General features: G+C 35.7%; 1 protein-coding gene across 1 annotated transcript in view; it reads right to left on the reverse strand.

Annotated features, from left to right (window-relative positions):
- HNF4G (hepatocyte nuclear factor 4 gamma) overlaps positions 1-22,415 on the reverse strand; it is a 112,283-nt gene extending 89,868 nt beyond the window's left edge. The window contains exon 1 of the mRNA XM_063450373.1: positions 22,234-22,415. The gene's annotated coding sequence lies outside the window, so the exon portion shown is untranslated. The remainder of the gene's footprint in view (positions 1-22,233) is intronic.
- Between the last annotated feature and the right edge of the window lie 1,520 nt (positions 22,416-23,935).

The raw sequence follows: 23,935 nt of genomic DNA on the forward strand, positions 1-23,935 counted from the left end.
CTGCATATAAAATAAATTGTTTCATTTTCAATCAGATCTTAGCTTACTTTAGAAGTCTTTCATTCCTGCTCTGTAAAATGAACTTTAATCATAAACAAGGGGCTACTGCATGGCCTGGAGGACTATTAAAAGAGCAGAGGATAAAATAAATTCTAAAGTAAGCAGTCTGAACAGTAAAGGAAGTTTAAACATGAAATATCTTATTACAGGAAGTGTTTAGGAAGGCTGCTTGAGTCACATACAACTGAGGAATGGCTAGGGTGCATATGCAAAGTGATTTAATTCCTAAATTGCAGAGAATTGAGCAGTGAGACTGCAGGGACATGATCTATAAATCATAATTGCTACATTAAGCTAAAGTTGTTTTGGTGACTACAGTGTCCCTACATTTCTATCTAGTCTTTTTCTGTTATTACTATATGTTTTTCTGCTTTTCAATTATTTTACCATTATTAGCTGCTATTACTTGGTATTTCTTACAATCATTTTTGCAACACTTTCATAATAAGTTCCATGGTTTTTCACTAGTTTACTAACCGAATGTTCAGACTCTGTCATTATGAATAGACTGAACTTCTATAACCATGCATATGTTGTTGTCATGGTAGTATCCTATAAAATTGTCATAGAATAACGCACCACTTTTTGTTTTTTTACATTATTATCGAGAGTTATATATACATACAATAAATTACTCTCATACAGTGAAAATACCCTTTTACTCAAATTTGGTCATACATTATTAAAGCTTCCTCTATTGCAGAGGTCATACATTCCATTCTAATATGGTCGTATGTTGCTGAGGTTCCTCTAACTCAGATGTCACATCAAATTTGGTTATTCTTCATTGTACTTCCTCTATTTTAGAAGCGCCACAATCTATTAGTCCGGTTCTGCTATATGTTGCTGGGCCTCCTAAACCTGAGATCACACTTGATATTTGGTAAATTTTGGTTACTTTTTACTATACTATACATATATGTATAGTATATATACATTGCAAAAGCCAAGCACTCTGTTAGTCTAATATTGTTGTAAGTGCCTGAGCTTCCTCTTTTATGAAGGTTACTGTATATACGTTACTAAGTTACTAACAGGTAATGCTCACTATTATTGTTATTCAGTTATTCAGAGTGATGTGCTCCACTAATACAATGTGTCATATTTTACTCTATAGCAGAGGATATGTGCACAGTTAGGTAAACGGTTAAATATAAAGGTCATTCATTGGACCAACAACAATTACCTCACTCAGAACATCACACATAGGTTGGTCTATCTTAGTATGTCTGTAGCCAACCTGAGCTAAAGTATTTCAGATTATTTTGCAAATGTATAGTAGTCCCAAGAATCCAGTTCCTATCTTCAGTCACAAAGGTATTTCCCTGTGGCCAAAAACATAGTTAGCTCCTCCAAATGCTGCCCTGTGGCAAAGTAGTCAGGGCGTTACTTGTCACAGCTCACCTATCTTGTAAATTTCATGAAGTTGCCAACACCCAAAAACAAATTATAGTGATGTTGCCCATGGCCTTAAATAATAAATGCTGCTTGCCAACTAGTAGGGCCTCACCTGTCACCAACTCAGCATAATTGCTTTTCCACTTGATAGATGTAATGTCAGCCAGAACATTAGGCAAGTTTCAACCTTAGGTGGTCAGCTGGTCATTTGTCAGTTTCTTACAACACTATGGACCAGATCCTAAATAGCACTTACAACCTCTCTGTAGTAGTAATGTCCATGTTATCTTGACCAACACTCTGCCTTAACATCTAGAGGCTGTGAACAAATCAGAATGATCGTCTCAGCAGTCACTGGAAACTAATAATACCTCACGCGCTACCATTTTCAAATAACTTTCTCCACTTTGCATAGTTTGAGTCTACCACAGAGAATGTGGAGGGAAAGAGAATGCAAGGCCATATTCTGTATCCGGCAATTGTTTTTGTAACTGTAGCTGCAGCTTGAAGCTAATCAGTTAAATAGTTAGTAAGACTCGAACTACAAGAAACCAGCTATTTCACCTTTTGATTACTATACCCAAGACCTTTTGTATTCATATCCCTTAATCTTGTCTTTTCTTTTTGGGTTATAAAATCTTTACCTATGTTGCCCATTTTTCTCACCCTACCATCTCATTATTCTGTAATGTATTAAAGGTTTTGGTAAATATAGGGCATTGTGGTTAATTTCTAAGTTATTAGATGTGGAACAAATGACACAGAACTTTTTGGGACTAGTATGAGGTACCTCTGAATTATGTTCCTACAAGTACCTGAGATGTAAAGTCAGCCCTGAGTACGGCCTGGCCTTTTCTAGCTTAGGACATGCTTCAGTTTATTTGGACCTTATCTTAACTTCTCTAAAAATTCCCTGCTGAATAAAACTTTGAAAATGAGCTAGAGATTGTGTTATAATAGCCATAGATAAGGTACCCGTGTACACTATGGCAGGAAACCTTATAGACAAGCAACCCTTAACTTTTCCAAAATACACAACATACACATACAATAAAATACACAATTCATTCACGATGCACGATACTTCATTATAACCTTTTCCTTATGTGATTTTTTTTTTCTTTTTGCCAATAATAGATCAATTATATTAAATGTATATTAGAAATGTAGTTACTGACATCATAATCCAGTTCAGTCCAGGGACAGCCAAAGCACACATTGCATTGGAGGAGGAGAAACAGTGTTTCACTTTCTCCTCTCTATACTTATAACAATGATTAACCGGGAGCCAAGATTGAGTTGCTTAGTTCCAAGATAGAGGTAAATACAATGGCTTAGATCACTATATTTGATTGTTTTTCTTTAGACCCCACTGACATGTTTTTCATAAAATATGGGATAAGGAAACATTGAAAATTCCAGGAAGGAATTCCTTTATTCCTGGCTATGCATCATGGGAAATGCAGTGTAAAAAATCTGAGACGGCAACATTAGCTACGCCTGTGCTAATTGGCCATAACATTCATGAATTAACATAACTCTACCTTTAGAATTAAGACCTGGCCTTTTACCTCCATGAAAAACACTTTCAGTTTCATGTTATATTTATCTGGTTAGGTCCAATGTACAGCTATGCTTGCATAAACTAAGTGAACAAACACAATTCTGTATCGTAAGTATTTTGAGATAAACTGGAAACATTTATTTCTGATAGTACGTTTCCCATATATTTTATTGTCAAATATAATACAACAAATGTTCTATTTCCACTGCTGCAGCTCATGTCGGATTGCTCTTTCTTAGCACTAGATTGCTCTCTTAGGAGTACAGGTGATTCAAATGTTAGTCACAAATATGTAACTGGATAGTAAATGAAAACCAATAAGATCTTGTTTAAGATCCTCCAAGATCAATGAACTCAAGCACATAATAAACTGGAGAATGCTAAGAATCAATTCATGTTCGTGGCATTGAATATATTATTTAAATAAAACATATATTGCTTCCCTATCAAACAATCTTTCATATAGATGATAAACTGACCAAGTCAGTTTCTTACAAATGCATGCACAAACACATACACATCTGTATACTTACATATTCTCAAAATCATAATATTAATCTTAATAATAATAATAATTAAACTGGATATTTAAAAAAAAAAATTATAAGCAATTATTTTCAAGCACATTCATAACGTGTTAGTTAAACAACATTGCTTTAAGGGACAGAAAATCAATACAGTAATTATGGAAGGAAATAAAATAGAAGGCCACTTATTTCCATTGAAGGTCAGGCAGGAGATGAAGAAAATTTTCACATTATCCGTATGTCACAGGGAATCAGGTCATGTGCAGGAGGATGAATTACATGATTTGTTTACAAAGCAAAGAAAAGAAAATGCTTTTGCATTTAATCTCATTTTCAGAACACATACAAAAGCATTTTTTTTCTTTTCCACCCAAAATCAGATTGCAAATAAGGATTATGGGAGTGGTATGACTGAATATACAAACTCAAAGCAAGATTTGTTGAGCTTCGATTTCAAAGGAGTGTTTGTTTTTGATTTTTTACTTTCTATATTAGATTTTAATCTTGGAGATTTGTTTAGTTACAAACTGAAATTCATCCAAAAGTGGGCCGATCAGGTGATCGTTCAAATTCACGTTTGAGGCTTTAGTATGACCCGAATAGAAGGTGGTTTATGCAGTTTCTTTGTTGATTGCATTTTTTAAAATTCTTTTTGAGGGGTTTTCGAACAGCCATAAATTAAATTAAAGTAAACATTTTTTTTTAAAATTAAATCTGGCACCAAGCAGTTTATTATTGTGTGTAGGCTTCTACCTGAAGCTCAGGGACATTATTAATATTAGCATTTTTTCAATGTCAAACATCTGCTTTATGGCCCTGATAAAGGCCATCGTTCTTAAATAAAATTTCTAGTAGACATCCCATTAATTCTGGCTTCACAAAATACTATGCAATGTGTTTGATTTAAAGGGACACTATAATCATTCAGACTACTTTGTCTCAATTAAGTGATCTGGGTGCAGTGGTCCCGTCATTGCAAAACACTGCATTTTTTTAGTTTAGTTTTTTTAGGGTTCAATCCACCTCTAGTGGCTGTTTTCCTGACTGCCTCTAAAGGCAATTCCTTCTCCAAACTGAGAAAAACATGGTCTGGGAATAAAATGCTGCTATCAGCATTTGATTAGACAAGAGCAGTATTTGGCCACACATGTGTACCTCCAATCCATTGCTTGAATTCTCTATGAGAAGCAATGAATTGGAAAAGATCATGATAATGTTAACAGGAATGCTGACAACTTTGAAGGCGAGCAGGTGGCTTCAGCAGAGATGTCCCCCTACTGGGAACAAGGTGATTAATCTTTATTTAACTTAGTTATTGTAAATGTTAGTAGAGGGTTGGAAAGAAGGGACCCTATAGATGCAAATAACAATTGTTATTTTTGGGATTATGGGTTCCTTTTAACTATAGCATATATTTCTTACTGGTTTAAGAATAAAAATGGTTGTATCTAATTCATAATAATATCCCTTGGGTCTTCTATACATGTTGAAAGGTTTAACTGACAACATTTCAGATCAGCAGAGCCTTTATAAAGCCTGTAGTTAGGTTGAGATATGGAATATTTATATTCTTCTGCTCATTCTTTGAGTGTCTCGTCTTGTGTAGTCATATGATGAGAATTCTCAGGCATGTGTTACTAGGTAAATAATTCTGACAGGCTGCCTTTTACTTGCAGTACAGTAACAGTGACACTCCCTCCGTGTCTATTATGTAGAGTTTCACTGCACACTATCAATCATTGTTGCTGTCCTACTGATACCCTATATAGGACCTCTTACTCGTTTAACATGGTTAGATTCTAGGGAGATACATTATTAAATACAACCACTTGAATACTTCACTGAGTAAAAAATGTGCCATAATATAATATATGTAAATTTAAAAAAAACAGCTCATTGTATTTTAAAAGCTCAATGTCAGTTTTATCTGCGGTTGTTTCCCTCAAAGGATATAAAATATGAAAATCACTCTGAACACATCATCACAGTAGAATTGGAGGGAAATAGACTTAAACTACTTAGACAATGGGAACTCTTTTGTATTAGTTACTTAAACAACACAAAACTTTTGTGTAAAAATAGAAACGAAACTAGAGAAAGATTTTTGGGTACAAGGAAAAAGGTGGTTTGCGCACACAATGGTATATAGTAGTTTCTGAATTTATATCTGCAAGGTACAAGTGTAAAAGACAATCATAGGACAATATGTATACACAAGATATAAAATGAGAGATAACTTGGAATACGTGTCAGTCGGCTCTAAACTATGATGGCATGTTCATACATCCAATGTTGGTACTGGAAAAGATGCAGGTCCCCCAGAAAGTGTTCCTCTGGATGGTAATACAGGAACCAGACATAAAGTACAAAGTAGCTCTTTATTTGGATAACATTTTTATCCAAATAAAGAGCTACTTTGTACGTTATTTATCTATAGAGAAAGATATATATATATATAAGTATATATGTTTCTCTATTTATGTTTTTATTTTTATATATACGTTTGTAAGTATATATATAAAGAGAGAGAAAGAGAAAGAGAGAGAGATTTTAATGTAACCTCTTGCACTGACAAATCCACACATGAATCAAATCATCTACCACCAAGATTATTTGCTGAAGTGAAAATTCAACATGTAAAGTCAAAAAAGTCAAACAAAAAAATATTCTCTATAGTTTGGTTACTGTGCACCTTGAATTCTCTTTGAAAGCTCACTTTAGTAAATCGGACTGCCTTTCACAAGCATAGTTATTTACTTAAGTGAGGATTCAAGGTGAATTCAAAGTAAATTTCAAAGACTAGAATAGCCAAACTGAAAGCATAGCTGACTAAGAGATTTTTTTTCCATTTCAGCTATTTTGGCTATAAATTTGAAATTCACTTTGAATTCACCTTAAATTTTCACTTTAGTAAATAACCTGGAAAATCTCTTTTGTTGCTTCTCTGAATTGACATCAAAATCCTCCATTTTTTGTGATGGACCAATCGTATTTGCTCTCAAAGCAACAGAGCACCAGGGATTGCTCCACTAGAAGATATGAGGATAATTTTCATTCTAAAGGTTTGTTAAATAGAAGTTGTAAGCTGTCAGTATTAACAACAGCCGGTAGCTTGTAGTGGTTAGAAAATACCACCAGGTTTACAACCTTGTAGATATACGTTTGTAGCTTATCACTAATAACAGCTGTTGCTACAGATACCAGCCAATCTCATATTAGCGTCTAGCTGGCAAAGCAAAAAAAAGACACATACGGGCATGCACGTCACTCTGTGGGTAAGTAGTAACACGCATATAGCAACTGGCCAATAAGAAAAAAAAATGTTTTAAGTGAAGAAATAGAGATGTCATTGTTCTTAACCTCTTTGCTGCGATGTGCTGGTGTTAATCTTTATATGTTAGTGGCAGACGATAATGCAAAGGGTCACTAACCAGTAAAAAAGTAAAAGTTAGCAGCTCCCCTTAAGAATAATAGGACCCTTTAGCCTCAACTTACCTTACCCGGCAATCACGATCAGGGGGACTGCTTGATGACACAGGCAATATTTGCTGCAAGAGGGCCTGCCTGGGTCCTCGTGATGACATAATTATTATAGTATAGTATATGTAAACATAACATAAGATGCATAACATAGGAAATATTAATAAGTTGGTTGAAGAATTAGTTCAGAAAGTGTGGAGTGGAGGGTTGGATACGGTTATTGGCTAGAGAAAATTAGTACTTTAAATAGCGTTAACTAGTCTCTCCCATGATGATATCATCAGTGAAAGTGCAGTTTTGTATGAAAAATTAAAAAGAAAATATGAACGTTAATACCCTATTTTGAATACTCTGGGTTGTCTACTTTTTCAAATGGTATGCCATAACTGGCTGCTTGTCTCAAAGGCAACAAAGGCAAAAAAGGCCTAGAAAAACAATCGGGCTAATTTCAATGTGTAAAAACTGAAAAGGGAAAATCTGTAAATTTGACCATGTAAGTTTCCAAAACACCACAAAACCTATATATGGGTAGTACTGTTGTACTTGTGAGACATTTCTGAACACAAATATGTGTATTTTATTGCAGTGAAAGGTAACAGTTTTATGACATTCACAGTTAAAATGCCATGCAGAACTTGAAAAACAAGATTTCTTAATTTCTCAAACTTTTTTTAGATTTTATTCATATTAAATTATGTTTCATATATAAATATTTTAAATAAAAAGCCCTGATTCTCCTGAACAAAATTATATGCAATAAGTATACACTTAATACGAAGAAAGTCAATTATGGTTGAAAAGACATATATCTCAAATTCTAGGTTTTGTTTTTTAGAACTTGTACATTTGCCTCAATCCTTATTTTATCAAAACAGGAGGAATGGGTATAAGATGGGGGAAAGCGCTGCTACGTATTCTTATTTCTCCAAAGGGAAATTTAGATGAGATAATTTTTAACTATTAATTATTAATTATTATTGACAATTTGTTATTTGCTGTTTTTCCTCTTTTTCTTTTCTTTTTCTTATTATATATTTTGAGCTCATAATAGTAAGCATTTGAAATTTCAAAGTTATTAAATAAATCAATAGCTCATGACTTATTTAAATTAATAGTGGAGACATTTTTTTTTTAACCCTATAAATTAGTGTTCAGTATTTTTCTCCGGTTTTGTTGCTCTATTTGGTATAAATTTAAAGCGGCACTGTCATGGCTGCATCTATTTTTTTTAACACCTTCCTGACTCCACTGGATTTTATTCTCCCCCTAGTTACCACCAAATGCCCATAGGTCCTTTAATCTACCATTTTTTTTAATTCTTTTTTTTTTTTTGGGGGGGGTCGGCACTAGGTCCTAGATGCAGCTATCTTAGTGTAGGCAGGTGAAGGTACTGTGGCACACATCATCTGCCCAGATGTCTGCCCAGATATCACTGAGAAATTCCCGAGCATGCCCAGTGGAATACTTGGGCATTCGATATTTTCCGAAATTCGGATGGGGATTTCAGCTATTTGTTCATTTAATGAACGAAAAGTTAAATTCGGTCTACGTTCCTTTAGTTTATTACAAGAAGGGAGCTACCGGCTCATGGCTGCCTCCTTCTAATATGTAAAAACAGAAGCAATGGGGAGCTGTGCTCACTACCACTTCCTAACCCCCTCCTATTTCCCCCCTTACTCTATGGGGGCCAATATGACCCCCATATTAGTATAAGGGAAATTAACATATCCCTCCTGCCCCAACTCCCCCTTTTGTCACTTAAGGCCCCCACCCATCACTAATTGGTGGGGGACGAGGGTGGGACACTAGGTTCCCAGTTTAGTTTAATAGCCCCCATTTAAGGGGCCCGGTTGGGAGACAGAGGGGGACACTATGTCCCCTTTGTTAATTATTTTAATAGGTGCTCCACCATGGGGCACTTGACTAGATTTGGGGATCTACAAGCAGCTACAATTTTCACCTTTTTAGTAGATAACTACATAATATTGTGGGAATTAGGGAGTTATCTACTAAACGGCTGCATGATGCACTAATCGGATCGGAATTTCATTTTCCAAATGAAATTCCAAACCAAACATAATCGCTGAATTTAATGCGAACACAAATGAACAAACTGTGAGCATTCGGTTTGCATGAAATTCAGTCAGTTTGCTGAAGCCATGTTTATATTACAGGATGTTCGGGAACAGTGAATGAAGCATTGTGGGAAGTTCCTTTGACCACAGGAAATTCAGCTGACTTAAGCTCCTTCTTTGGTCAAAGAAAGTCAGTAGTTCCTACTTTGTCTTATGTTTTAAAGAAAACTAGATCAGGAATAAAGAATAGAAGAACAGATTCTAAGAGAGGAAGAGAAGAGGAAACAACAGGAAAAAGGTAAGTTTGTCGTGACAGTGCCGCTTAAAGCTTGATATATTTAACTTAGGAATTATAGGCTCTGAAGAAAAGATATATAAATACTGTACAGGTTACCTATTTAACCATGAACCCCAATAAACGCTATGCTTCTTATTTTTCTTTTTTCTTTTCTTTCTTTTTTAAAATGAGTTTAAAAAAGGCTCACTACGGTTATATAACTCAGATATAATGTAAAGACGTTTTTGGAATTTGAAATGATACTAATATGTTTTTTAATCGCATATATTTTGTGATTATTTGTTGATTTATTTTGTTGTGGCATTTATTATATAACTGTATGTTAACATCAAAAATTAAAAAAATAATAAAAATAAAAATCTAGGTTTTGTTTTGATCAGAACTTGTACAATTGGCTCCATCCTTAAGGGTATAACATGCCATTTAGTGCAGAAAGTACCAATTGGGGTCTAATATAATATATTACAGTTTGTATTTAGTTTTTTTGAGTGTTTGTTCAAATGTTGCAGTAGAGAGCAGCACATGTCTGCGCCTTTTCAATATTTTTGCAGCTCTGGATGAATGACAGCAAACAGTTTGCATATGTTTTGAGTTCAGAACATAGAAAATATTTTTTGGTGCTAGACCTCAGTAGAGCATTGAATGGATTCTAGATTTTTCTTGCATATTTTTCTAAGGAGAACATTTTAGCAGGTGGTGGATATATTTAACCAGTATAAAAGCTGCTGGAGTGGATAGCACTAAACAACAAGATTAATTCAAAGTCTTTTTTTGCTGGCAATATGCACTAAATGGAACCCTATGATCTTAACGTGTATCTGTTTAGTAAAATTGCTAAGTAGCAACAGCTATTAATGTATCATTACCAAATAAATTACACATGCCTGAATCAAACCAGATTAAGAAAAAGATAAATTATATACACATACATAAACATGTTCAATTATAAGCAAATACTTCAAACAAAGCATTGCAGCTGCAAAATATAGGATACACTATTATAGTTAGCTAAAAAATAATATTATGTGAATTTCCCAGTCTAGTTTTTTTTGCAGAGGTATGGGTAATAATACATACTGTAATTTTTAATTCACGGTATGTTAGAAATATTTGTTTTTCCTTTTTTTTTTTTCAAAGGCACAACATAGATATTCTTCAACCCCTTTGTGTCTGAAATTTTTACTGGCACCCTTACATAAATTCATTATTTAAATTTGGGGTCTATTTACATTGACTTGTCTAATAATTCCTTTTTTTTTTTTTTTACGTTGGGTGAAATATCTGACTTGGAAAACAAACTCCAAATACTATTCTAAATATGATTATACTGGCCAAATTACACAGTATAACAATAATAATTCAACTCAGTTTTGTTGGAAATCTAGCCAGCTTTCTATAATTGTAAGCTGACTAATCTCTAGTGCTGGGTGCTCCAAACTCTATCCCTCCAGATGTTGCTGAACTACAACCCCAATGATTCTCTGGCTTTCTGTTTTATTCAAAGAATCATGAGAGTTGTAGTTCAGCAACATCTGGAGGGTCAGACTTTGCAGAACCCTTTGTCTAGTCATTTGCTTGGTGTATCGACTTGAAGGGTGGGAGTTTCCGTTTCATAGGGCAGCAAAGACTCATTCAATCACCTTGACTAGCAAAGTGCTCCTTACTGATGCATATGGTGTGCACCAATTGTTTATCTCTGCCAGTACACCCTTGTGGTCAAGAGCTTCTGAGTAAATCATAGCACTGCTGGCTGGCAATCTATCAACAAGCACCCTGATTCATGTAGGTAGCAGGACCAGAACAAGCACCACTGCATCATCTAGAAGTGCAGACCATATACTAACCCAACTTGACCAATAGGCAAGAAAAAAGATAGTAATTGATATGGGCGGTAGGGTGATAAAACTATACATCTGCATAAACCCCTACATATATGATCTTTATGCAAACATATGTATATTTCATACAATGATACACTTACAACCCCAACTCACATCCAGCATGCATTCACAAACACACAATTCTCACAGCACATATGTTGCCCCACACATAACTCCTATACTTGGTTAAATATCCGCTGCACACCTAGCTTCCATCACTCTGCACAACATTGATCATGCACACAACTAACACACTGTCAATGCATGCATGCAGCCTCCAACATAACTTCTATCACACCCTGTCTATAATTCATGGTTGGTAGGAAACTGCCTGTATATGAGCTCACATCCAGGCACCTGCTACCTACAAACTCTAGAGTAATGAAAAGATGGAAGGCGTTTATGTGACAGAATTGTCATATTCTGCTTTAATATTTTGTCAAAAGCATCTTTTTCTCTGATGCTTTGTTACAGAGCAGATGGTGATACAGAGACATGTGGGGGAGTCACAGTATTCCAGGTGGCTTGTTTAAAAAAAAAAAACAGGCACATTACTTGCACACCATCCATCTAATGAAATAAAGAAATGGGTCAGGAAATTAGTGGGATGGTTATATTTGCCCTCAAATCTGCCTACGACAAAGCTCTCACCATATTATTCGGAAGCATTCAACTGGGAGTTTTCCTTAACCTTTCCTTGTTAGTGTTACCCAATTAAATGTCAACTACTGACAGTTATCCAATATAAACATGTATCATATGGAAATCAGTACTGGCAATACAATGACAGTGCAAACTTTAACCCTGAAGTGCCATCTGATTGGCTGGAACTGTCCCGCTAATTTGTGAGCTATGTAATATGTAACAATGTATATGATAAAATACAAAATTTCATTGGTTGTAGTAAGGAATTACTGTGGAGTTTGAAAAAAATATATATCTTAAAAATCTAAAGCTTTATTAAGATTAAGGCAAGCATAAATCCTGTTCCCTGGTATTGTTTCTTGGATACGATATTAGTTAATTGGAAGTGGGTACATTTCATTTAAGAGAATAAATGAATGAAAGTAATGTAGTAAAGGTAAAGTTATTTTAAAATGTATTATTTTGCTTCGATAAGAAAAAAAAAATATTTTAAATCATCCTCACAATAGACTGATGCATTGAGCATTCTGCTATTTGATAAGATGAAAAACAAATTTCAACCTGTAATTCAATTTTTGAATTTGTGTTTTTGTGAATTTGTGAATTTGTGAAATTGTGAATTTGTTAATTTGTGAACATTTGTGTTTTACCTTAACATAATTAGCTTTTTAGAAAAAAAAACATGAATGTCTGCAATATACACATTCACGGCAAACCTCTCTCAACAAGGTGGTTGTCAAGTGATCTACATATTTGGAATTTGTGAACCATATTTTTTCTTTTGTTTGAAGAGCCGGTGACATTGCATACAGCACTTGATCTGCAAACTTCACACCCAAACATGCTCTTAACTCAAGTAGAGCAGAAAGTTTTGTGTTACTTATATTTGTTAATCAATGATGGATACCACACTTGAAACACTTTAGTAAGTCAACTCCAGTCATAATATCCACATTTTGTTTATTTTGAAACTGGAAACATTGGTAATTGTTAGAATGAAATTGTATTATCAAAACTAAAACAGAACCTCTCATGGATAAATTGATAAACTGAACAACCCATACAGGGAGTCTACAAGCATAAGTGGAACAATTGCAAAGGAAATTACGTTTATTTAAAACATACCGTATTTACTCGAATCGAATGCGCACCCCAATTTTTGAAAGCTGGAAGCTGAAAAATGTTTTTGCTGGTGAATGTAATGCTACTATACAACATTGTGCTACAATGAAAATGTTTATCGCCATATACCGTATATACTCGAGTATAAGCCGACCCGAATATAAGCCGAGGCCCCTAATTTTACCCCCAAAAAACTGGGAAAACTTATTGACTCGAGTATAAGACTAGGCTGGGAAATGCAGCAGCTACTGGTAAATTTCTAAATAAAATTAGATCCTAAAAAAATTATATTCATTGAATATTTATTTACAGTGTGTGTATATAATGAATGCAGTGTGTGTGTGTGAATGCAGTGTGTGTATGAATGCAGTGTGTGTATATGAGTGCAGTGTGTGTATGAGTGCAGTGTGTGTATGAGTGCAGTGTGTGTATGAATGCAGTGTGTGTGTATGAGTGCAATGTGTGTATGAGTGCAGTGTGTGTGTATGAGTGCAGTGTGTGTATAAGTGCAGTGTGTGTATGAGTGCAGTGTGTGTGTGTATGAATGCAGTGTGTGTGTGTGTATGAATGCAGTGTGTGTATGAGTGCAGTGTGTATATGAGTGCAGTGTGTGTATGAATGCAGTGTGTGTGTGTGTATGAGTCCAGTGTGTGTGTGTGTGAGTGCAGTGTGTGTGTGTATGAGTGCAGTGTGTGTGTGTATGAGTGCAGTGTGTGTGTATGAATGCAGTGTGTGTGTATGAATGCAGTGTGTGTGTATGAGTGCAGTGAGTGTATGAATGAGTGCAGTGTGTGTATGAGTGCAGTGTGTGTATGAATGCAGTGTGTGTGTATGAATGCAGTGTGTGTGTATGAGTGCAGTGTGTGTGTATGAGTGCAGTGTGTGTGTATGAGTGCAGTGTGTGTATGAGTGCAGTGTGTGTATGAGTGCAGTGTGTGTGTGTATGAATGCATTGTGTGTGTATGAGTGCAGTGTGTGTGTGTATGAGTGCAGTGTGGGTGTGTGTGTTTCAGAGCCTTGGTGGGGGTGTGGGCATCTTTATTATTATTTTCTTTCAATTATTTTAATAATATTTTTATTATTATTTTATAAATATTTTTTTTTTCATCCCTCCTCCCTGCTTCATACATGGCAGGGAGGGGGGCTCTCACTCCCTGGTGGTCCAGTGGCATTGGCAGTTCAGTGGAGGGGGCTGGCAGGAAGCACTTACCTCTCCTGCAGCTCCTGTCAGCTCCCTCCTCCTCCGCGCCGGTCCGGTCAGCTCCCCTGTCAGATCCCAGAGTAAGTCTCGTGGCTGCATGTATTGCCATAATACAAACAGTGACTCGAGTATAAGTCGCGTTGGGGTTTTTCAGCACAAAAAATGTGCTTAAAAACTCGGCTCATACTCGAGTATATACGGTACCTTAGTAACATCAATGGTATTTAAATTGTAGTGTTACATGTTAAGTCTATTCTTTCTTAAGCTTTCTTTCAGGAACGAAATTTGCCTTCGTGAATTTGTCTGTGTGAATTCAATTCGCAGGAAAATTTTGAATGTAATGGGCAATCAAATCTAATGCCCAATCACATTTTGGAAACTTTATTTACCAAAAAAAGGTGTGCATTAAGTGTGTATTTGGTTCTATAAGTGAAACACTGCTGCGTCTTTTTGTAGGTACAGCCCACTTTACATTGACAATTCCATAGTGGCAAGATTTATTATTGTATGAAATTGAAACAGAAAACCTAGAGAGGCTCTGTAGGTTAAATTAAAAGATAATTAATTCCTGTAGGTAGAGTTTGTTGCAAGATAAAAATTGTTTAAGTTTTTAACAATTGTCCTGAAAAATAAGTTCACTCCTATTGTTCTCCTGTATTGTTATTGTTCTCCAATAAGTTCACTCCTCTTGTAATTTCATTTCTATATAAACCTTAAATGAAGAAAATCAGATGTTCTCTCTTTCTTCAGGTTATTATGGATCCTGGTCACACCTGCACTCTTCAACCTATTTACACACGTATAGCAGACTGCAGACCAATTTGAATAGATTGACGTTTGTTGGTGAATTATTGACTGAAGAATTCATAAGCTACTTTGGGGAAAAACTACTTCAAATCTTCTGTTTCATCATTGCATAATGTAAAAAATATAGAGAATTAAACCTAAATAGATGATTTTGTTTATCTTATAATTTAGACCAAAATTACTGCAGAAAATTTGATATTTAGTATATTTTGTTTGTTTTACATGTGAATACTGTTAATATTAAGCTACTCTAGTTAGTTTTTGTTCCTCATGTATATGTGTCTTTCTTTCTGACTGTCATGCAATTAACTCATAAAGAGCATAGCTATATAGAAAAATTATGACCTTATTGAACATAGAAGAAACATAGTTGCACGTGCAGTAAATCTTAACCCCATTGATGTACAAAGGGTCCTGTCCAAGAAAGGAGGAAGGTGGGGGCAGCCTTTAGAGTTCCTCTTTAAGGCAGATGAAGACCAGCGGTAGAGCAAAGAGAGAAAAGCAAATGAGCTTTTATGAGCTAAATGCTTTGCACTACAAATTGAAATTGTATGCCAGCAGATTGGCAGTAAAATATAATAACTTACTGCAAGAAGAAATCTGTCGCTAGAAGGAAAATTCAAATGACTTGTTGCCTGAAAATAAAAACAAAAAACAAAACAAAAAACTGGTGTATTAACTTCCTCCGTGCCAACTCATGTATGCCCAGAAAGGTGTCTTCTGACAAGTACTGACAGGCTTAATATATGATTAAGAACAGTATCAGGATAACAATGCATAATTTTGTTCAAATATTTACAAAAAAAAATCCACATACAGTCTTCTTTTAACAAGCCAGCTATCTAGTAGAAGAATTTGATACAATACTGCATAATAGAAAGTGACAGTGAGGAACTATAGAGGAGATAGAGGAATGTATTAGCAAGCATGAGATCAGGACCATAGAATAGGCAACACATATAGACGAAAAACTACTGTGGGACATAGTGTATATACACAACATCACGTGCAAACATACACATACACACACACAAACACACAAACACATATTTACAACCTTTTCTTCACACAAATTGTTCAATTTCATAGAACATCTGATAGGTCTAATTTAATGAGAAAAATATGTTTGAATGCAATATTACTTATTTGTTGAAAAACTGTCTGCTGGATGGAATCCAAGGCTGGTTCATGCAAACTTTTTTCCTATTTATGGTGTTATCTTATGGTATTTCCATAAACCTATCCTTATTTTCAGGTGAACAATAGACTTTACCAATCTGTTTTTATGCACATTGATTACACCTGAAACGTATTATCTGATTCTTGAAATAACCAGAGCTCAGCTCTTCTTGGCATTGCTTGTGGCTTTGTGTTGTATTTAAGAAAAAATAACTCTAAAATGAGATAGCTAGCACTATTACAAATTATTTTTCCAGCTGCTTTACCTATTCAACTTAACCAGAAGCCAGAGAGAGCCATAAGTTTTTGCACATGCAAAAATTTTAAAAAGCTGTTTTTTTTTTTTTAACGTCAGTGGAAGTAATTGTATCCAATACATATTATAGTTCTTTTTGCACGGTTATTTTTTTTTTATTTTTTTTACTTGATATGTGCCATTTGCTTGAAGACACATATGAAGTATAGGTATATATTTTTAATTATTTAATGTATGGCATATTTATAACACTCTATACAATTGTGTACTTTAAATACAATTGTGTATTGTGTTAATCATATAGTAATCCTATAGTAATAATATGCAACTTGCACCACATCATTTTCAAAAGTTGACAAAATGTTGCAGTGCTTAAACATTCTCCTTAAAGCAGATCTGTCACAGTCTAGGGAATTTGCATAATTTGGTTACATCACCGCTGAGGGTCCGATAGCCAACGGGCAGGCAAAGGTGAGTTTAACTTACCTGAACTTGTCCCTTGCCTGTGCCGCCATCGTCTTCCTGTCACTCCTCTTTTGCTCCTGGTGTTTCAGCTGCGCATGCAGAAGAGTACATTGAGATCTATTGAGGATCCTGTGAAACTGCAGGATCCGCCATAGAAAGTGCTAATTTCCACACAGTACTATACATAGCACTGACTTGTTTTTCAGAGAAACAACAATTACAAAGCTGGACGATACCGAAAACAAGCATGTTTAATGTTACGAATACCTAGGTCAATGTGTCCAATCTAACATATCGGTTGTACAACAAATTCAGTCAATTGTAATAATATTCTCTTCTGATACATCACTGTGTTAACGCACTGTGCCTAACATATTTATTTGTAATGCTGAAACATGTTCAATAAAGCTTTAAAAATGTTTTTAGATACCCGGCGATTTATCTGTTTTCTTTTCCTATCATATACTCGTGTCCCACAAACATGTATTGTACCCCGCTTTCATAATTACTTTAACGTATACTCACTTTCAGGCACCCTACCATGCCTCAAACTCTGCTACTGTTAAACATAGTTTGTCTAGCCAGGCATATTTGCTATTGTCATTTAAGGTGGTTTAGTACCCCAGGAAACACTGTATCAGAACAGGCTGTGGCTAAGGGTCGTTGGAGCGCTCTGCTCAAGCTTGCTGGACTCTGGTGGCCCAGTGGCTGTGCCTCTCCCTCTAAGGGCATCGGCTCATTAAGCTACAGGCAACCTCCATAGCAACACTTGCTCTATTATTCCTTTTACTTTACTCAGTAAATCTAATCGCATATAATGTGTGCCGTAGCTTAATTACATACCCCCATTGGCACTAATAACCTGATGACTCTCTCAGGCTTCCTAAGCATCTGAGTTTAGCTATCGCTGTAACCCCCACCGGTGCATAGGACATGCTTTATATATCATCATTTGTCCCCATTTCCATGCACTGTGTAACATTTGTGTAACATTTATTTATACTATCAACCATCTTTGTTGGCTACCAAGCCTTGTTACCTAGCATTATAACTATAAAATTGTGCAGTATTTCAGACAGTCATAAAATACTCTTGCTAACAATCATTCATGTTTTACTATGCAATGTCTTTGTTGCTTTGTGTATTCTGCAACGCACAACAAAAATAAAGAATAAAAAAAAAAATGTTTTTAGAAAGTGCTAATTTCCCTGCAGCTATCACTGGTGATGGCTGAGGGATTGACAAGACTTGGTGGCAGATCATCTAGTTTCAAGCATTGTCAGGCGGAGGAATAATACTGAGACAAAGCAGTCCCTGGGTCGGAATTGATATTATATGGATTTGTGATATTTGATCAGCAGCAGGTTTGCACAGGTGTATTTTCTGGATATTTAGCTGAAATATATATATTGTCATTTACATACTGTATGGGTTACTGGTACTCTTAGAGATTAGTTTTATGTCAAACTGCAATTTAGTGAATTCTGAGCGGTTGAGTGATTGACCAAAAATTCAATTTTTTTGGAAATGTGCCAGAATCTCAGGGAAACCAATTTGCACAAGCCCGAACATGCTGTTTTTGGTTCCTTATTTGGAGTGCTGTTCCAGGCACCAGGAACAGTGTGATGGAACAAAGAAGAAGCTATTTTTTGCTTTTTAAAGTGGGGAGCAAAAAAACAGCTTAGTTTCCCATGATGGACAAGAGATTTGCCCAATTATGTGAACTGGATCTCCTGTCCAATCATGAGACTTGAAAAAAAGGTGATTGATGGTTAGGGGACAGTCAGTATATGGTAATTTGATCAAGTGACAATTGACCAATAGAGGGGAAAAAAGGTGAAGAAATAAAACTATCTATACTTCCAGCAGGATTTTTCCAAACACTGACTGCTGTTACTGAAGAAGACAGACCAACTGTTATACAATTTGTTTTACCCTTGCTGTGCCTTTGTGGTAGAAAGCATGGGTCATTGATTTGAGTATGAGACTAGGTTTAGCTTGCTGTTGTATGTAGCTAAATAGCCATTGCCATGGGTACTTGAAACAACTTTGAGTAAGAGATTGTTGTTTTGTCAATGATCCAAGTGCAACACTAGGTTACCAATATATAGTTGGTGAATTTTTTTTTTTTTTTTGAGGGAGTGTGTTGTTAAAAAAAGTTCCTCTGGCCTAGCTACTCCCATTTTGGCATTCACACAAATTTAGAATGGTAGAGACGGGTCAGTTCAGTAGTGCCTCCTACAACACTGCTCACTACCCCTAGGTAGAGCATGCTGATCCTAGTGTCACTAGATGACAGGGTCAATGAACAAACAAAAGGAGGAATTTGCTCTCTTATCTGGTCCTGGTGTTTCCAGATCTGGGGCTGGCTAACCCCACTCCAGTGGTAAAACAATAAATGTAGTCTAGGCACCCAGGAATACTTATGTAGCAGTTTTATAGGAAAATCAATCAACTGAGATTTGTTTTAACCTTAAAACATATCTCAGGTTGAGATTGAAACAGTGCGTGTTTTTCCTGATTTTCCAATAAAACTACTACATAAGTGATCCTAGGTGACAGGGACAGACAGCCTCCAAGTTTACATTGTCCCAAGGATTTGTCTGTCAGCTCACTGTTGAATATTTTGTTGGATTTTACGCCAGGGGCATGTCAAAACAGAAGCCTAACAAAATCCCTAGACTTATTACCCAGCTGATCACTGTAGGAGGAGCTCCCTTTTTCATGATTGAAGGGAAGCCCATTAAGCAGCTGATTGTCAGCTCTCCTGTACTTTCCATGACAGTCCGCAGATCAGCGGTTGCTCCAATTCAGCAGACCGCTATCCCCACGCAGCTTGAGGCCACGTGAATGCAGGCCACTGTGCGCCTGCACGTTTTTTATGATGTACATACTCTCATCTTTTGAGGGTGTGCTTATGCTAACCACGCTCCCAAATATATAAAATCTTGGTCTGCTCAAGCCACAGTGCCCTGCTGTGGTTCCTAGAGTTTCTACTGTTCCAGTAGGGCAGGCATTCCTTTGTCTGTTTATTGTATTTTGGTATTGACCAAAATACTACTACTCTGCTTTTCTTGTTCCCTTGACTTGGCTCTGTCCCTCGTATTTGTGCATTTCTGGCTTCCCTTGACCTTACCTTGTTCTGACATTCCATTTGTTTTATTTTATCTATCTGGCAATTCTAAAGACCAGTTTATCTGTCTCTATTCTTCTGGAGGATTTTCATTCTACGTGTTGGGTATAAATTCTACATTAAAACAGGTCATTCCTCTTCAATATGTACTTCCCATGTGATTAATTTTCAGCAGGAAGATAGTCCCTTCAATGCGTCTTACCTCCGTAAACACATTTGGGAGAAGCTGATAGGACACAGTTTTTTCCACACTAAGGGACAGTCACTGACACTACAGACTAGATGTGTGGAAAAGCTTTTTTCGTGAGATGAGTAGGTGGTCAGTTGCCCACTAACTTTCTTTTAACTCAGATATATAATAATTTAAGTTTGGGAACATTGCAGAAATGCCTCATATTGCATAGTCATTAGGTTTGACAATATTGTAGCAATTGTTTGCAGGACAATTTTCCTGTTGATTTGGCTGTCCAAATTGCCTTCCCAAATATTTTTCTGTATCAAAATTCGGCTGAGCCGAACTACATTCTGCCTTCCTAAAATATGTTTTTTTTTTATAAAAGACTGTAAGAATTCACTTTGGTTAAAACTCTAGAATATTCTATGAAGTCTATTTACCAACCAAGTAGCTGCAGAGTACCAGTTTACTATATAATACATACAAAATGTCAACACCTTTTAAATCTTCAATCTAATAATCAACCGCTCCAAATGTGAGCCCAAAGTGCTAAAGTCAGTAACATACACCCACTTTAACAAAAAAATAATAATTTTACTGCACTGCGATAGCAAATTTAAATGTAGATATAGACGTTTGTTTATCTAACACCAGAGGAAAAAACAGGAAGAACCAGTGGGGACATGGTCAATTTTCTAATTTACAGAGAGACATAAAGGCAGACAAATATATAGACAGGGAGACAGAAAGACAGAGAGACAGAGAGATAGAGAGATATTTTTGCTTCAAAGACAAACATTTTTATAGAAAACTAAGGAGCATCACAATATATGACAAATCTTTGAAAGCATATGACTTGTGCACAGTAAAAAAAAGTTATTTGCTTAATCACTTTGTCCGGTAGTTATCCATATAGTCCACAATAATGTCCATGCAAAATATTTGAAAATTATTCGGACAAATCAAAAAGGCATGAAAGTGGGCCAGTCAGTGTGCTGAAAAATATAAATAATATGTATATATTTTCATGTATACTGATTGACAGATCTAATGAGAAAAATTTACCAATAGAGGATAAAAGAGGAGTAATAAACAAATAAAGCTATATTTACATATTTATTAAATATATCATATATAAAGATATGTTTTTACTGCTCCTCCTATTTTCCTTCTAGTGGTCACTTCTCATTTGATATGTGATTAAAATCAACATTTAGTGGCTGTCCCCTAGCCATCAACCATATTTTAATCCCCATCAATTATCTCTTTATTTGGCACCATGGACAGAGCTCTGAATCACAAAACAAATGAATATGCTTAGTTGTAGTCTGGCTTGTTTGTTCATAATATGTCCCTTTGGCACTTCAGAGTTACAGAATCCGAAAGATCTACCGCTCACCCAAAATCCAGTCAAATTCCAGTTTGTTCAGAATAAAATGCAGAAATCTTGCAACACATTTTTAAGTACTTGCTTAACCATAGATAAATGTTTGAGATCACGTAGACATAGTAAATCAATTATCAAACGGGTATTTTGCAGGTATGCATGACAGAATCATTTCACCCACCTTCCATATTGAGTTTTGCTCTGTATTAATGTCTCATATTATTAGAACAATTTCATTTCCTTATTTAATGCATTCATTTAATTTAACAGAGTTTGTGTTGCATTTTAATGTAATAAATATCACAACATTTTTTGTTCTGTATATACAAAGCAAGCAGTAAGCACAGGGAACACAACTGACCACAAACTCGGGGATTTAGAACTCAGTGATAGGGATGTCATGTGACCCAACACAATACGAAACTGTCTGAAAACAAGCTTTGTACGGAATTGTTTCAGAGTAGCACTTGCAAATATCCATGCTGCTTTTTCTGTATCAGATTAGGAATTATAATAAATTCCAGAGCATAAGTGGATAGTTTATATTTTATTTAGTATAACATTGTTTCATTGTAACTTACCTTTTTCAGGTCTGCTTCTGAATCCTCAGATCACAGTTTCATTCCTTTGATAGTAAAGTATCACCAGGTCGATTCAATGCTGAAAAATTAAGTTCCTTACTAACGGAGCTGCTTTCTCTTTCTGTATTTTCTAGCATTCAGTGGAAGAGACGCTGCCATATGCTATAGAATATTACCTTTACTTAATGGCGACAGAGCTGCCTACCATCAGATCGATTTACTAAACAAACTAAAAACGTGGGTGGGGATGTTAAACAGTAACTACTGTAGTAAAACCACACAGAAAATTGAAAGCTACCAGGTTTACCATCTCTTTTTACAGGACCATGCGTTGTGGATGACATATACAAAGGGTGGGGAAGGAAGAAACTTCCTTATTTTCGACTTATTTAAAAGAAAATGATTTAAATGATATTTACTGAAGCACATATTTGATTTACTAGAAAACTTGTAAACAAAGCCAAGGTAGGCACATGGGATGAGAATGAATATAGAAAACATCAGTTAAAGTGCCGGCACTGTAAATCAGTGCCTAAAATGTAAAATTGCCCCTATAATGTTTGATTTTACTTGTTTGCACGTGATGTTTGTGTAAATTGCTTTCATGAAAGAATTTTCCACTAGCCATGAAAGACAAACTAGCTATTCAGGAAGAAAAGAAGGGTTCTATGAATACATGAATTCTACAAAGTTATGAGAATGGTGATATGTTTAATGGTGATATGTTTAATGATAAAAACAAAATGCTGAAATATGATGTCATGTCAATTGTCAGAGTATTTTAAGTAAAATAATTTTCATTGAAATGTTTTTTTCAGTTATTTCTGTTTTCTGTATGATATCAAAAGTGCATAAACATTAGCAAAAGAGGGTGGTATGCACAGGTACCTGTAAGAGACATATAAAACTGTAATCTGGCTAGAAACACATGTGGCGATAAATTCAGGAAGCAATGCACAGGTCTCTAGAGGCAAGGGCTGGTATCTGCAGGTACCTGTAAAAAACAAGCAAAATATGAATCTGGTTAGAATCTAGGGTCACAATAGATGCAGGAAGAGACACACTGTTCTCCAATATCGGGAGTGGTAGAGTCAAAACTGGGTTGAACGAATAAACATTGATATGATATCATCATCAGGATCAGAGAGCCAGTGTGGAAGCAAACAATCGTTTCTTAATATCTGGTGAACAACAGGGGCTCCTTAGGAGCCGATGCAGGTAGATAGAAGTTACGGTATCAAACTAAAAAGGCCATCTCAAACTCTTTGATTAGCTGAGTATTTGGACTGCTAAACTAATCAGGTTTTAGACTCTGGCTACACTTTTTGCTCTACCTCTACCCATGCGCTCCCTTTCAAGCTCAAGCTAGGCATCCCCGTTCCAGTGGGCATGTACTACATGGCTAAGTTTGGTGTCCATGAAATCTGTTTTTTTTCCTTTACATCCAATTCATCCATCTGCATGGTTACCACAAATAAAAATCAAAACTCAAATGTTTGATTTGTTTTTCAAATTACTTCCCTCACTCTCCTCCTATTTCCTTCTCACAAAACAAGTGTCATCTTTGATTCTTCCTCCTCTCTGGCAGATTAATTGTAGGTAATTTCCCCCCACATTGCTACAACCCTTCAACTACATTTCAATCTCTCTGTGTTTCTTAGTCAGCAAGTTATTTTCACTCCTGATCTCCCTATCTCACATC

The sequence above is a fragment of the Pelobates fuscus genome, chromosome 4 (genome assembly GCF_036172605.1).
Source record: "Pelobates fuscus isolate aPelFus1 chromosome 4, aPelFus1.pri, whole genome shotgun sequence".
NCBI lineage: Eukaryota > Metazoa > Chordata > Amphibia > Anura > Pelobatidae > Pelobates > Pelobates fuscus.